The sequence below is a fragment of the Urocampus carinirostris genome, chromosome 13, assembly GCF_059441175.1.
Source record: "Urocampus carinirostris isolate Australia breed hairy pipefish chromosome 13, RoL_Ucar_1.0, whole genome shotgun sequence".
Lineage (NCBI taxonomy): Eukaryota > Metazoa > Chordata > Actinopteri > Syngnathiformes > Syngnathidae > Urocampus > Urocampus carinirostris.
The window spans coordinates 7,190,369-7,207,738 of record NC_142361.1 but is presented as its reverse complement, the minus strand read 5'-3'; the positions used below and the strand labels follow the sequence as shown (position 1 = coordinate 7,207,738).

At 40.9% G+C, this 17,370-nt stretch overlaps 1 pseudogene; it reads left to right on the top strand.

Annotated features, from left to right (window-relative positions):
* Positions 1-10,199: 10,199 nt before the first annotated feature.
* Positions 10,200-13,841, top strand: LOC148353610 (uncharacterized; annotated as a pseudogene).
* Positions 13,842-17,370: the final 3,529 nt, after the last annotated feature.

The window sequence follows — 17,370 nt, the reverse complement described above, 5'->3', positions numbered from 1 at the left end:
CCCTACTGGAAGGTGCTAAATTGTACCCAATGCCATTTTAAAAACAATTAGTAATTGGTTATTTGTGTTTAAGTAAATTTGTCAAAAGCAATAGATAGGTATTTTCATGCACAAACTTTGATTTTTGACTGCTGTGAGTCCAATGGTAAGCCTGTAAAGCCTACCGTTGTCATATGACAACATAACTGTTACCTCCCCCCAAATATTTAAATAAGTTATTTCCCTAAAGACAACATTTAGATTTTCAATGAATCCTTTTGTACCTGCCAAAATTGTCTTTGGACAGTGTATGTGCTTATAAGTCAAGCCCTCTGGCCCTGAATTCACAGACGTGTGAACCTCAACTTGCCTTTGATTTAATGGACTGGATTTGTTATATTCAAGTAAGTGAAAAGCTTTAAATATTGTTTTTATTGATATTACAATGTCTACAGCATGTACATATTTATTTGCCATGAATACATTCATCAAATGTTATTTTTAACCTACTATGTCAATGTTGCCAAATGGAATTATTGAGCTTTTGTGGTAGTCAAAATGTGTGTGATAGCTATATATATATATATATATATATATATATATATATATATATATATATATATATATATATATATGTCATGACGATATAAAATTTCTGCATCAGATGTGTCATGCAAGAAAATCTGAAAGGTCTACCAAAAAACTGCAATTGATTTTTAATATCTGGGGGGGATTAATCGATGATTGAAATGTTTGGTAAACAGTATTGGATAAAAGAGGGATCTTAAAAAAACAACTCGTCTATTCTGTGGCACAGGTTACTTGATGTTGTGCACCATCTGTTGCGTACTCCACAACCATCTGTTGCACTAAGAAAAAAAAAGTCACTATTTGCTCCAATTAGTAGAATCATAAAACGGTATGATGCCGATGAAAGTAGCGAATGATCTGATGGGATTACAGTGTGCTGTTCTAGCGTGTTAGAGGAAAAATCCTTATCCAAGCATCCATATGTATATTCAAAATGGGTGTCTACAGTAACTTGCTTTTGAAAGGTGGTTTATCCCAATTTTAGTTTACACAATAGCAGCAGGAAGGTAGATAGATGTTTTTATCCTACTTTGTACTAGATTAGGTTTAGAAACTTGGACCGGGGGACCAGTAGCATCAAGAGGCATATGCAAGTCTTCTTTATGCAATGTTGAAAGGAAGAAAGTCATTTTTATGATTTATATCATTTATTAAGATGCTTAAAGAACCTTTTTGCTTAAATGTATCTGTACTTCAAAAAATAAAATCAAAAACGTTCCTCTGCATTCATAAGATTTACTGCCAATGAATGAAGCATTGCAATGTAGAATTAGAATTGTCTATTGTCATTTATAACAACACAGTGTACATTGTTTACAATGAGATTAGAAATGGCACTCGGGGGTAAACATGTAAGAAAGGCTTGAAAGAGAAAAAGTATGATGAAAAAAACTGTCAGGATAAAAAGGCAAAAATATTTATACGGTAGTGCCCGAGACTGGTCTAAATTGTAAGTGTATCAGAACAATAGTGCAACGAAAAATAGTGCAATAACATTAAGCAGCAACAAAATTGCAAAATAAGTCAATGAATATGATATATATAGGCAACATATATCTTTTTCACAGTCTTGTACGCTTGTTTAGGGTGGTAGTGGCCCTGGGGAAGAAACTATCTGTGGCTTTTTAGTCCTTGTTTTAAGGGACCAGTAGTTTCTGCCCAAGAGCATAAGCTCAAAGAGGGTGAAAGGATACCTTTACAATGTTGTTGCCTATTCAGCAGTAACCCAAGCCGGATGACTGGGCATAGAGCAACCTAGGAATTTCTGTAGATGTAAGCCCAGAATTGGGTAACATTTTTAATAATCTATGACCAGTTGGTCTTGGCAATTAATCATTTTTTGAATCTTTTGTCATTTTAAAAAATGGTAAATTTGAAAAGGTGATAAATCTTGAGGGCATGTTTTTTTTTAATTACTCAAAGGTGGAGCCGATTATTAAAGAAATAGTTACTAATAAGTAAATTGTGGCGTTCAAGCAAAATCGTCAAAAGCAACGGTTATGCAGTTTAATGCTTTGACTGTTAAACCACCCACTAAAACTGACATGAAAGCGAGTTATTCTCTGAACATTTTGAACGGTATGACCTTTTTAAAAACCTGAACATTTGCTTCAATATAAGTTTATTTTGTGGGATTCATCTTGTAAAATTAATGGAAACTGTACTTTTTCAGACTTAACAATTAAATAAAGATTTTTTTTGGGGGGGGGGGCAAGTCACCCGGCCGAAATCACCAGCACTATTTATGTTTTCGGTTTTCCTTAAAAAATCCAACTTGTATCCTCGCCATTGTTCACTTTGCATCTATTAATGCTCACCGCACGCTACAGGATTAAGAAACTTGACTAAACCTTTCACTATCCGTTCTCGTGCTGAAGTACAATCGACTTTATAATCTGAGAAGCGGGTGGATGGACGTAAAGAGCGAGAGCTCAGAGGTCACTAACTGCTTTGTTGCAAAGAACATGCAGGAAAAAGGGCTTTATATAGAAACATAACACTCAAGAAGCAAAAGCACATAAGAACAAAGTGAAAGGCGGTAAAGCCATGTTAGGGGATATTCATTCAGGGTTTTCTGACGAAGAAACGAGGCAGGAAATGGGATACCTTGTGCGCTCGACGCATAGCCAAGGCCTCAACGTCAGGTTTAATTCTCATGGCGCTGGCAGATGGCAGTCCTAAAGATTAACCCACTGTAGTCTAATCCCGCCTCATCTTGTAATGCACAGCCTCTTTGGCCTGTGTGGATGTCGGGTTTCAATGTAAACCACAATGGACGTGCAATGTGGATGCAATGCAGCAAACAATCGTCAGATTATGTTTGTGTTTACAAGCGTTGTCTTGTATTGTTTGAGGTTTTTTTTGTGTGTGTGTGACAAAACCGAATATTTGTTTTGCTTGACGCACAAGGGGAGTAGGAAACAAATTCAATTCATTTTTTTTCTAAAAGATAAATAAGTCAACACTACTAATGGAGAGTTTTTAAATCAGTGTGCCGGGAAACACTTCTGTGCCGTAGGACCTTTTCTTGGGTGCTGCAGAAAATTTCCCAAGTTCATCTTTGCCAAAAAGGCATGCCATTGTTCAGTATCTTTGCTTTTCTCTAGTGATCAGTTGAGTGACTAAATTTCATCCATAACAGTAGGTAGCAGCAGATTACTTTTTTCTTTTTATATACAAATCATCTGCACTTTTCGGTAGCAGAGTGCAATACGTTTTTTGTTTAAAGAATGTGTTTAAGATTCATACAAATAAGAAAATAAATAAAGTTCAAATCTTGCATATAATTTTGTGGATATTCATAAATTTTAAACTCTTGTCACCACAATTGTTTCGCATCAATCTTGTCTTATTTTAAATAGTTTTTGTTTACTGTTTCAAATAAAAATCTAAAACTGCAATTAAATCTTGTTAAAAAAGGTTAAAGATATAGAGAAATTAAATATTACGGCAATATTGTTTACCAAAATGATACCATGTCCTGGTTTAGGAACAATTTTAGAATTTAACTATAATTTGGTTAATCAAAACAACATCATATTGGTTCCACAAAATAATATTTAAACCTTGTCCACGGACGAGGTGCCTCGAGATTTTTGGTTGAAACAAGGTGTGCCTTGGCTCAAATTAAGGTTGAGAAAACAAGTCTAATTTTGACCCTCTATTCAGGACATTTGGTAACTTGCTTTGATTGAGTCAATTAGTTCTGATCTTACCATATTGACCAGAAGTTTATTTGAAATACATGAGCAGAGTTTCAAACTTTAAACCTTACGGGTTACAAAAAAGTTTTTCTCTGCTGACAGATAGGGTTTTTGGTGCTCCATACAAAACTTAACATCACACCCAGAAGGGGACTTATTACTCAGGTATGATTCCCAAACCAGTTCCAATCAGTATTCAACCAATTGAAAAAAATTCTGACCACAAAAAAGTCAAAATCTTAGGATATGACGTAGATTCCATTAAAAGGGCAATGTCAAACAATTTGACAGAGCTCTACATTTTCCAACTTAATTTTGCAACATTTCAGCAAGTCTTTGAAGATGACGAAAGCAAAGCATGTCAGACACTGATTTTGACATTTGACATTTTAGCAATGAGTGTATTTAAAAATGTCATGCCGGGATAACACTAGAAAACATATTGGGGCGTTCATGTCGTTCTTGAGCCCCCAATCAAGAACCAATGTCAACATGAACAGTTTGGCTTCTGTCTCTGGAATGCTGTGTAAAAGTGTTGCCAGGAACATTTCAGATTAGACAAATCCAAAGTGCAGCGAATGTACACAGCGGCACACCGTGTATTTGGTACCTGGGCCTTCAATCAGCCTTAATCCACAGCATATTTCCACGGCTGTTTTGTAAAAATGAACAAAACAGTGATAATACGAGAAAATGGATATGGCTACTGTGTGACTATGGACAGGGTTGCATTATTACACCCATGGAAAAGCCAGCCAGTATTGAGGAATGCACATGTCAGAGTATGCAATAACCACAAAACTGTTAAAAAAAAAGTCTGGTTTGGTGCAGTGGAATACTAAATGTACTTATCTGCAGAAAACATACCCATTTATTTTAAATGTGTTTATTAATAAAACGCTGTAACTTTACTGTTGTTTGTGCATAGTGCATTGCTGCTTTTTTTGCTACCGACTCATGAAGATGGGTGATTAGTCTTGCCTTTATCACATTGTCACATGCAACCCCAAGAAAGTGCAACTGAGTGCACTTATGGCAACGCCATCTTAAGCACAGTCGAAGGTCGCTTCATTTCTCCTCAGGAGGATATTCCCAAAACCGTATTTACTCAGATCTAAGTTGAATTTACAACTATGAAAAAATAACTTTAATCAGGGACTATGCTTGTTAATGAATTACATTTTCTATGAAGTAACGGAAACGAGTTGAGGGTGTTCCCTGCCCACTGCCCCAAGATGGCTGGGATGGGCTCCAGCAGCCCCCGCAACCCTTGTTAGGATCAGCGATGCGTAAAATGGATGGACGCATGGATGGATGAAGTAACTAGCTGACAAGGGATTGGTGTTGCCATGCTTGAACTTGCCCAAGATACACCACAGAAAGCAGTGCCCCAATGATCCAGGTGGTTAAATGATAGTGAATCGAGAACATGAAAGTGCCTTTAAATTTAAAAAAAAAAAACAAAAAAAAAAAACGAGTAATAATTTCTGCCAAAGGACCTAAAAATGATTTTTGCAGTGTATTTTTGTGGTCAGCACATTCGCCTGACACGCGTTTTGAGACCGAATGGAAAGATTTGTTGGCCTGGAGAGAGCTGTGGGCAACCAGGCTTGCCCAAGACACGCCACAGGAAATAATGCCCCTACGAACCTAGTGGTTTAGGAATCCACCGACCCACCATGTTGGGTAGATACATCTAGATTTATTTTACCGAAAATAAGTTTGAACACTGTAAAGAATACAATAGAATCTAATAGGCTTGTCTTTATTGCCTTTTATAGCAACGGAATCAATGTTTTTCCCTTTGTGATTGACAAAAACAAAAAGAGTTTTTCACAAGTGATTTAAGACCTTGCATCAGTATTGTCACAGTGTTGCCACATACAAATCCAAAGGCTTTGGGGGCAAAGGGGGCTGCAATTGGCTGCAGCAGTGTACTCAAAGGTGACCAGATAATTAAGGTGCTGAAACTGAGTTAGATAAGGAGGCTTCTCCTGGTACTGGTATCCATGAAAACCAGTACTATCTGTTTCATTTGGGGGACCCCTACCAAAATAAAAACAGCCTGGAGAGGAATAGGTGTCTCCAGGCTGTACCAAGACACACCACAGGAAGTTGTACGCTATGACCCAGTTGGTTAAGGGATCCATAAACCCGGAACTGATTGCCAAAGTATTGGATTCGGGATTAAAACTGTAGATGATAAAAATCAAATCAACCTCTTTTTCTCCTCCGACAATTTATTTTAGCCCCATGCGGCCCGCCACTCAAAGAGGTTGCCCACCTCTCTCCTAGGCTTCAATAAAACAAACCACTACTGTTGTCTGAAATTATGATCCTGAAATAATTTCAAGATTGATTTTCATGTAACCAAGCAGCTGAGAAGAACTGTTTTCAGAGATACTTATCAAAGGAGTAAGAATAACCGTCGCTTGTGTGAGCAAAAGATCAAACAGTCTCCCCGAGCACCTGTCGTCAAGATACCCAATTCCGCTTTGCCTATTTTGGATTATTATTGATAATCTCCAGTATGGTTGGCCAAGGGCAGAGGTTCGCTTTTAGTCCCGGTCCACTCTCAACAAAAATAGGTCACTCTTTTAATCTGTCCACACAGAGTGTACAGTGGGGTCACTCAGCCTTTTCCCCTCACCCTTTTCTAATTTGATAAACCACAAACAGTGCACACGCAGTGTCTACACAGAGTCCCAACTACAAGCAAATCCCTAAAGATGTGAAACACTACCTACTTAAAAAGTCAAGAAAACTCAAGAGATGTAGATCACATTGTTTTTTGGAATAAAAATACAATCAGATTTAATCAGAGCCACGAGGGAGTCTGCAGAGCAAAAGTCAAATACTGTATCAGATGAATGAAAAGATTTAGCATTAAACACAAGGAACAAAGGCAATGAGAAACTACACAAATGCCAGAGGATGAAAGAAGACTTTGAGAGGAGGAACCAGGTAAAACAATTTAAAAGATATATATATCGTCATTGCTCTAAAAGACATATCTCAGACTTATCTCTCTCTCTCTCTCTCTCTCTCTCTCTCTCTCTCTCTCTCTCTCTCTCTCTCTCTCTCTCTCTCTCTCTCTCTCTCTCTCTCTCTCTCTCTCTCTCTCTCTCTCTCTCTCTCTCTCTCTCTCTCTCTCTCTTATATGTGTATATATATATATATATATATTATTAGTTAGCGAATGTGCGGCACAGTTCTGAGGTCATGAGATCAAACTTTTCTGTTTGGAGTTTGCATGTTCCCCCCGTGCTTGCGTGGGTTTCCTCCGGGCACTCCAGTTTCCTCCCACATTCCAAAAATATGCATGTCAGGTTAATTGGCCAGCTAGTGAGTTGTCTGTGAGCCATACAAATGGCTAGCAACCAGTTCAGGGTGTCCTCTGCCCGAAGATAGCTGGGATTTGCTCCAGCACCCCCACGACCCTACTGAGGATAAGCGATGCAGATAATGGATAGATGGATAACTGTAGTGAGAACATTAGTAAGTATCTTGGAATGATTTCATCATGACCTATCAGCAAATGACAGGAATGAAGTTGATCAGGTCTTTGTCCACACATCAAGTAGCCCCCACTGTGTCGTGGTGCTTTGCTTCCTCTATCAAGGAATTGAAAGTGTGTGAGTGGCACCTGAGTGATTGAAATTGTGAGATCCCGTAGATGGAAACAATGAGAACTCAAAAGTTCTTGCATAAGTTCACTGTTTCCGCAGTTGTTTTTATGTTATTTTGCAAGCAAACTGCCCTTGTGTTTATTGAAAGAGCTGTTTAGTAATGAGGTATCACGAATTTAAAAAAAGAAAAAAAAAAAAAGCACAACCTAAAGAAAGACGAGGGTTCACATTTTTTTAAATGTGTCCTATGCCCTATGGCCACAGGACTATATTTTCTGTAGGGCTTCAAAAAGGAGTTAAAATGGGAAAAATTGTCTGGCACCCGCATTTCCGGTTTGAGAGAGACGTCTGGCATTCATTTCTTTCGTCCTGTTATCATTTTTGTGCATGAATTGTTCACGATGGAAAAAGTGCAAAAAATACAAAAAAAGACCAAATATTGAAGTATATTTTTTTAAAAAGAGCAACTTAATGCAAAATGATCCGCAAAAGTGTTTTATGGAAATCAAATCAAGGAAATATTCTCTGTACCAATCCAATTTGAAAAATAATTGATTCCTTGTATACTAGAGTGGACACTGTGTCCTTCTGAGCATATTGCTAAACACTGCTGCTCCCAAGTGGTCATACTTGGTTGATACGTAAAAACGTCTTTGGCCGCAGAGACACATGTTGCTTCAATGTTTCTCAACCTTTTAGAGCCAGAGTATACTTTTTTCATCAACACATGTTTAAAAAATAATTCTACAGCACTAAACATGTAGCTTAAATTGACAGTGGGCCTACAATGTTTCTCATTTATTATGGTCATCGCATACCTGTCAATCTCCACGGCTCAATGCCCGTACAAACAGTCGTATTTTCCCTTACAAAATACAAAATAATCGTACTCAACATTTTTTTCGGAATGATGCATGATGGGAAATCATAAGGCGGCAGACGCATGCGCACAATAGCATCAAACCGCTCGCTTTGTTTGCAATGAGAAAAACGATACCGAGATAGAGGCTTCCACGGCGAAGTCCTTTGACTTGATTGATTTGCCGTTTCGTGATAGTCGGTGCTTACCGGATAGTACCCATCATTGACAAATTTGCGTTTTTCCGTAAAGATTTCCTTATACGTTGTACTCGTCTTAAAATGCACAAAAAAGTGCACTGTTGGACCAGTTCTTGATATTTGGCGTTTTTCCTTTCATGTTTTTTTTTTTTTTTTTTTTTTTTTTTTTTTTTTTTTTTTTTTTAATGAAAACAGCAAACATACTTTGCCTGGTTATCCTGGAAAAGGGATTACCACATGTGAGGCCCGTTCTCAATGTTTCTTATTTTTCTCGTGCTGAGGTTATTAGGTTTTTCCTTGCGCGCATGTTGGTTTAAGATCAGGGGATAAAGTAATTGTAACCTGTGCAGTCCTTTGATACATTTTGTTATTAAGGGCTGTACAAATGAATGTGACCTGACGTGAAATGTGACAGTAAGCTGCAACTGAGATTGCAGCGATCACTGATAAATATAGGTTATTTCAAGATATTTGCCTATTTAAAGTGCAAATACAGATTGCATGGTTTGATAAATAGCTGCAGTTGAGTTCTGTGCAAATTTGAATTTAGTATTGTGACAGCTTTTCAGGAAGAAGCTCATCTCTGAGTCTATTTGTTTTGGCTTGTATGGATCTGTATCAAATACCAGAGGGTAAAGTTAAAATTGTGACTGAATAGACACTTATATTCTATAGCTAATGATTGATCCCGATTCATACCTTTGTTTTCTTGTCCTTTCCTGGTGCCTTGCTGGAGGCGAAATGAGGGTAAAGATGGAATGAGTTAGAGGAGATTAGCACCTGGACCTGTAGCATGTCATCATCTGCATTGAACAGATGCTGAGATGGATATCTGAGGCTTTGCTCTCTTGGACTTCTTGAAGGATTTTACTTATCATCTATGTTTAGTGTGTATTTACACTACGTTTTGTGTTGTGATGCCCAATGCAATTTATTGCAGTCTGGTCATCCTGGAATTACCTCTTGTGTGACACATCTCAAGATTTATTTTATTCCTCATGAGGAGGTTTTTGAGCTTTTCCTTGCACTCATGGAGGTTTCAGAGCAAGGGATGTTGTAGTGTGGTTCTGTTTGATCTCTTTGGACTTTTTTTTATTAAGGGCTATACAAATACATGTGATATGTAATCTGTATAACACGAGTGAGGTTTTTATTTGATATTTACATACTGAAAGAATAACGCGTACTTGCTGAATGCGAACAAACTATGATAAAGTTTGGGTCGTACCCCCTGGGTTCGGCAAAACTGATGTCACATCACCGAAGAGTGTGGCCTGAATGTTTCATGAGTTTTACGTTTATTACTTTTAAAATAAACGTGGAGGTCAGGTGCAGGGGGTTCCCAGCACAGTCTGTATGGGACACATTAACAGCTCTGGGAATAAATGGAAGGGAGAGGAAGGCAGCTGCCAAAAGGGCGGGGGAAGCCGTGGAGAGAGCCTCTTGCTGGCTCTGGAGTAGGAGAGAGGAGTTTAGCTGGGGACCAGGAGAAGATGGGCAGTGACTAGCCGTCACTGCCGGCCCGCCAACTCGAGGGCGCTGTGGTTAAGGGTTGAAACGCCCAGTGACGGTTGGACACCACCTGACAACATCTTCTCCTGGTTGATGGCTACAATCACCGTTTGAGTGACTGCAAAAGTTGCACTAATTAGAAGTGTACGTAATAGTTTTGACGCCGGATCACCAGTGACTTCCAGGAAAGGCTGGATGGCAACCAAGGAAGATTGGTGACGCTGGAATGACAGATGACCTCCAGGAAAGACTGGCATGGGTGTGTGAGGCTAGCAACCCCACCCACAGTACTCGCAAGAGGGCACCAACCATTGCTATGAAACTAAACAATGAGCAATACCCCCAGAGTCTCCCGAGAGGGAGGGAGGATGAGAGTCTCAAGAGGACAGATTTACTGGTAACGGCTATGGCAAGGACAAAGACGACGAAACGGCTTACCCAAAAAACACTGACTGGGGACGTGTTTGAGGCAAAGTGCCACTGCGGGAAAATCTGTAAAAACGCAAAGGGAATTAAGATACATCAATCCAAGACCATCTGTGGGAAAGAGGTAAAACAGATGCAGCGCATAGTGGAGACACTCAGTGAGACGCAGGAGGATTTCAGTCAGGAGGCACCGCACAGTACAGGAGACCTCTCGGTATCTGCGGCAGCCCTCGGCCATAGGGTCCCCCCTCACACTACCCCAGACGCCCAACCCCCAAAAGAGAGAGTGAAGTGGCCTTCAGCAAACAACACCCTTGCGTGGAACCAACCTTGATAGAGTCCTAGATGCCACTTTGGCAGGATCAGCAGAAAGGAAAATCAGCAGCACGGCTGCTTGTGCTTACTCCATGGCCAAGGAGCGTTTTGGTACAGAGGAGAAGAAAGGCAGCAATATAGCACCTGCAAAACAGTCCAACAGAAGGGAAAAAGAGATCAAGAAGTTGAGAAGGGAAATCAAGGCTTTCAACTTGCAGTACAAACATGCCAGTCCCAGAGAGGAGGAGGGCATAAAAGACTTGACCACTCGACTTCACCACTAAGGAGCCATCATGGAGAGAATTGCAGGGCTTTGTGAAAAAGCCCGGTCATCATCTGCCCCAGGACCCAGCGGTATACCTTACAAAGTGTACAATAGATGTTCAATGCTTTTACGCAGGCTGTGAAAACTACTGTGGAGAATTTGGATAAAGGGCATAATTCCAACATCCTGGAAGAGAGCGGATGGGTGCTTTGTGCCCAAGGAAAAAGACTCATCTGACATAAGCCAATTCCGAACCATTTCTCCACTAAGTGTTGAATGTAAGATCTTCTTCTCAGTCCTGGCACAGAGGCTGACAACATACATGGTCAAGAACAAATATTGACACATCAATCTAGAAGGGTGGCATCCCAGGGTCCTCTGGATGTCTGGAGCACACAAGCATCATCAGCCAGTTGATCCGCGAGGCCAAGGACAGCAAAGGAGACTTAACAGTCGTCTGGCTAGACTTGGCCAATGCATATGGGTCAATTCCCCATGATCTCATCAACACTGCTATGGAGAATTACCATATCCATATAAGGCACATAAGGGGAATGATCACCTGCTACTTCAGTGGCAGTTTTCATTTTACCTCCGAAAAGTGATGGGTCCCAGGGACTCGCATGTTCAAAAATCAGATATCTATGGGTCCCCAAAATTTAGTGTTATCGCGGTTGAAATTGTAAATCAGCGACAAATATATAATATAAATCTTATATTCATTCAGTTTTAATGATCACAGTTTATTGGTAATACAAATCAGTTATCACTTCAAGATTTTTCAGTTCACAACAATATTATGCATTATACACAATGTTATTGCTGAAATAATTATATTAATCTATATTTTCATTCAGTTTTAATCATCACAGTTAATTGGTATTACAAAGCAGTTATCACCTCAGATTTTTCAGTTCACAATATTGTGCACTATACAAATTAATATTGCTAAAATGTTTATATATTGATGCAGTTTTATTCATCAGAGTTAATTGGTAATACAAAGCAGTTATCACTTCAAATTTTTCAGTTCAAATATTATTCGTGGTTTGCTGTCCCGCCATAGTTGTTATGCCTTCTCAAAGCCTAAGCCATTACATCCTCCTCAGAGCTTAACCAGGAGTATAATTTAGTCCATTTTGGCAGAAAATTCATTTTCTTGCCAGTATTCTTTTGTTTATTTTCTTTCGTCGAATTGTTTGCTTCAAAACACGTGTTTTCCTTGCCTTCGCGATCTTCTGAAGAATTTCTCCGCCGTTTTTTGCGCTGGAATTATTGCCGTTGTTACGACTTTCTGTGTTATGTTTCGACTTATTACCGACGCTGAAGAAATTACCAATTTTTTGTTGATTTGCAATACTAACTGTTTTTTCAGAGGCATACTTCTCTTTTACTCGACAACCGCCACTACAATGACGTCATCTCGAAGCAACGAGATCTCGTTTTTCCGCGATCGGCGCGAGACTAAAACAACAATGGCGGATGGCGGATCTGCCTGACGAAAAGTTTGGAGTGCGGTAAATCTTTGTAAAAAAAAAAAAAAGTAATCGGGTAATAATGACAATTTGGTGTCAAAAACAATGCGTCCGAGAACACTGTAATGGATTCAAGTTTCGGTTCCAAACCACCCAGTGGCAAGACATGGAGAAGGGGATCGTCAAGGGTTGCACCATCTCCCCCATTCTGTTTTTTATGGACATGAATCTACTCATCACTGCCGCGGTGAAGGAGACTAGAGGGCCGATGACGAGGTCTGGCATATGTCAACCTCAGTTGAGATGCTTTATGGACGACTTCACTATTACAGCAGTAACCCATGTGCAAGCAAGAGGGATCTTGAAGGCACTTGACGAGGTAGCAACCTGGGCTCGGATGAAATACAAGTCTAGAAAGTCAAGAAGCATGGTGATCAGGAGTGGGAAGGTCACAAGCAGGTTTCAACTTCGAATCCAAGGCGAAAACATACCATCAATCAAAGATAACCCAATAAAATGCCTCGGAAAGTGGTACGATTGATCTCTGGGCTAGAGGGGCAGCGTTCTGGACAGTAGAGCAGGCTGAGGAGTGGCTGCAAAGGATTGAGCGATCAGGTCTACCAGGCAAGTTCAAGAATAGGTTGTTCCAGTACGGTCTCCTACCAAGACTGCTGTGGCTGCTAACGATCTATGAAATCTCTATGACGGCGGTCGAAGGAATTGAGAGGAGGGCAAATAAACATCTCTGCAGGTGGCTTGGGATTCCATCAGGCAGAAGGCAGGCTGAGGTTGAAAGATGTCATCAGAAATGCATGCATAGGGCGTCAGGGACTAGGGTGGAGAGACATGGTGCAGGCCGAGGTCCGTCAACTGGAGGAGGAAGGCAGGTGGTCCAGGGCAGTGGAGCTTGGAGTCCAAGGAGCCTGGACAAAGTGGGACCTACTAAAGCAAAGGATCACCTGGCCAGAACTCTGGAGGTTGGAACCATTCCGGATCTCTTTCTTGCTCCGGTCAGTGTACGACACCCTTCCAACACCAACCAACCTGTACAGGTGGGGGTTGAGGGAGGACCCAGAGTGCAGGCTATGTGGTGGGAGAGGGACACTGGCGCATATTCTGGCAGGATGCTCTTAGCCAGGGCAGATACCGCTGGCGCCATGACAAGGTCCTCGGTGCACTGGCTTACATCTTTGAGCAAGAAAGGCGGAAGAAGCACCAACCTCAACCCAGTCCAATAAATTCCATACAGTTCGTCAGGGAAGGGGAGAAACCAGCATCCTCCAAGAAGACCAAAAAGAGCCTCCGACAAACAGCACTAGTGGGAGATGAGTGTAGACCTGGGAAGGAAATCGTGATTTGGTCAGAAGAGGCTCAGAAATCGTCCTGATTGAGCTAACTGTACCGTGGGAAGAAGGATGCAGTGAAGCCCATGAAACGAAAAACGCCAAATATCAAGAACTGGTCCAACAGTGCAGGGACAAGGGATGGCAGACCTGGCTATTCCCAGTGGAGGTCAGTGCAGGGGCTTCCCAGCACAGACTGTATGGGACACATTAACAGCTCTGGGAATAAGTGTAAGGGAGAGGAAGGCAGCTGCCAAAAGGGTGGGGTAAGCCGCGGAGAGAGCCTCCTGCTGGCCCTGGAGTAGGAGAGAGGAGTTTTGCTGGGGACCAGGAGAAGATGGGGAGTGACTGGCCGTGACTGCCGGCCCGCCAACTTGAGGGCGTTGTGGTTAAGGGTCGAAACGCCCAGTGACGGTTGGACACCACCTGACGACATCTTCTCCTGGTTGAAGGCTACAGTCACGGTTGAGGCTTTTAACTAGGACAAAAAAAGTCCGATCACATCTCGCCGATTTTGGCTAACCTGCTTGGCTCCCTGTTAGCCTAAGATGTGATTTTAAGGTTCTCTTAGTATTATACAAAATCATACATGGACTTGCTCCCTCATATCTTTCAGATCTGATTTCCCCCTATGTTCCAGTCCGAAGCCTTCGTTCTGAGAGCGCCGGTCTTCTGGTCATCCCAAGAGCCAAGAAGTGTTCCGCTGGTTCGAGAGCGTTCTCCATCCGGGCACCGGTGCTGTGGAATGCTCTTCCCTCTGAGACCCGATCTGCAACCTCAGCGGAAATTTTCAAATCTAAACTTAAAACACACCTCTACTCTATAGCATATAAAAAACCTATACTTTTCGTGGACAATATCTCTGTATTATTTGTGATTGCAACATCCTTCTGGTAATCCTTAAAGGGGGATGCCACATGTGCGGTCCCTTCTCAAGGTTTCTTCATTTTCCTCATGTTGAGGTTTTTGAGTTTTTCCTTACCCTCATGTTGGTTCCAGATCAAGGGATGGTGTAAAAATAGTCTGAACAATAGTCTGTGTAATAACCTGTGCAGGCCTTTGAGACTCTTTGTGATTAAGGGCTATACAAATGAAAATCACTTGACTTGACTTGACTGTTTGAGTGACTGCAAAAGTTGCACTGATTAAAAGTCTATGTAATTGTTATTTAAAATCAAGTATGATGGTCAATTACCGCTTGAAGACGTTCGTCATTAATAGTACCACCATTGCTTTTGTCAGATGATTTTTGCTTGACATTATAGCGCCCGCCAAGTTTGATAGATAAAAACAAATCATAATGTAACAACACCTGGTGAACTAGTTTTTTTTATTTTTGATATGTCTTTGTGAAAAAAACAAAAAAATATATAGAAATACCCCAAAAACATGCTTTATTTTATAGTTGCAAATTCAGCTTTAATGTGAGTATATGGTAGAAAGATTATTCAGGATAAATTCAGCCCCCTCATACTCTAAGCTTGAGATGACGCAACCATAACTGTAGTTTGTTGTACTTTGTTGTACTTAGCAGCTTTGATGCCGGCGCATCCAGGATTAAATGTGACAATGAGAGTTACCCAGGATTGTTCAGCAGTTGTAGAACATTGTAATTCCTTATCTGCATTTAAAGAGTAACACAGTAACACTCATGTAGTTACGACTGTAGAATTACCAACAATTTTTAACAACCAGTTACAGTACTCTTTACAGAGAAAAGTAACTGCATTCCAGGAACACGTTCCTTTGTAAAACGTTAGTCCCAACACTGCATGTAAGACTTGTTAAAAAGTCAAACGGAATGGTGAAGTTAGTCATGATGCTCAGAAAATGCAAAATAATTCAATCATTCAAATTGTTTTGCCTGGGCGAAAACCCTTCTGTGATTTTGCCCTCGCAGCTTCAATTTATTTGAATAATTTACTCCTCCATCCCCTTACAGTTGATCTGCAATAACATCCCAGAAAAAAAAACAAAAACAGCAAACATTTCAAATGGGAATACAGCTTGCACTATTTCTGTCTGTAAATTATTTCAATTTGTAGCAAATGATAAACAGACTAATGCTTGTTTCCAGTTCAGCAAGAGTAGTCCGATTTGCCGAAACGCTTCAGAAACTCCTGAATATGTAAACATGCCCACGCTCCGTTGCCTCGGTCCTTGAATGACGCTCCTAATGTATTAAAGTGAGATAATTGGATGATATTTACTTACAGAGCACACAATTGACCAACAAGGGTCCAGGAAATTAAATTTCTGTTCAATTGGTTTAGTTCAGGAAAATAAACACCCTACCACAGTTTGACTTCAACTACCATGTGCTCAAAAGGCAAGTAAAGAGTGCTCCTGTGTGAAAAACTGTGTAAGAGTCCTCACCAATTGCCACGATTTCTTGCCTCTGGTGCTCATTATCATTTAAAAAAAATGTCTTTGCGTAAAAAGACACAATGCAACCTCGTACGATTCTCCACAGTATGGTTGCCCCAGTGCTGCCATCCAGAAATATAAGGCTTACATTTTACAAATGAGGGACCTTTAAGCTGCCTAAATAATCACCTAAATTATATCTGAATCGGGGGCAGCACGGCAGCGCAGTGATTAGCACGTGTACGGCACAGTTCTGAGGTCATGAGATTGAACCTTCCTGTGTGGAGTTTGCTTGTTCTTGTGCTTGCGTGCTTGCGTTTCCTCCAGGCACTCCGGTTTCCTCCCACATCCCCAAAAACATGCATGTCAGGTTAATTGCCCAGTCTGAATTGTCCCTAGGTATGAATGAGCGAGTGAGTTGTCTGTCTCTGTGTGCCCTGTGACTGGCTGGCAACCAGTTCAGGGTGTCCCCTGCCCACTGCCCGAAGATAGCTGGGATGGGCTCCAGCACCCCCGCGATACTACCGAGGATGAGCGGATATCTGAACCATTTTGTCCATCAATACTTAAGTAATAGCACATTTCCCTCTATCATTGATTCTCCCAGGTTGCAGTGCTCCCTGATGTGTGCTCTAAAATTTAAGCGTTTACACACATTTCAACCATTAGTTGTTGCCAGGCTCAGAAATCTTCCTTGGTAGGCCTTCAAAAAAATCCTGAGGGCCCTGCGGCATAATATCAGTCTTTGAGAATGCTTTTGGTTTAGCCAATCAGATTTCGAGTTGGTATTTGAGAGCCCTCTTGAGGGCGTAGAGTAACTTCAATTATAATTGGCGTCGGGGCAAAAATCCACCAAAGCAATCGCGCCAACATCCGTTAGAGCTTCCCAAGGAAATAGTAATGTTATGTTGATTTAATTGTCTGACATTCTTGAAGCGCACAAGCCTTTAACGCGGGAGCAAGTTATGCCTGCCACTTTTTACTCACCCCGGCCACATCTGACTATTGTCATCCTTTTAGCCCTCTCCAAGCTCGCTGTTTTCCTTGTGCCGCCACAAAGAAAATAATAAGCTCTACCGCATTTAAAGCCGCAGTGCTGAAAATTTTGCAAAATATTGGTGGCTTGTAGTCCGTAATAAATGATATACTTTTGATCCTGAAAATACAGTACTTCCCACTCCGACCTGCTTGCCTTACTAACCACCT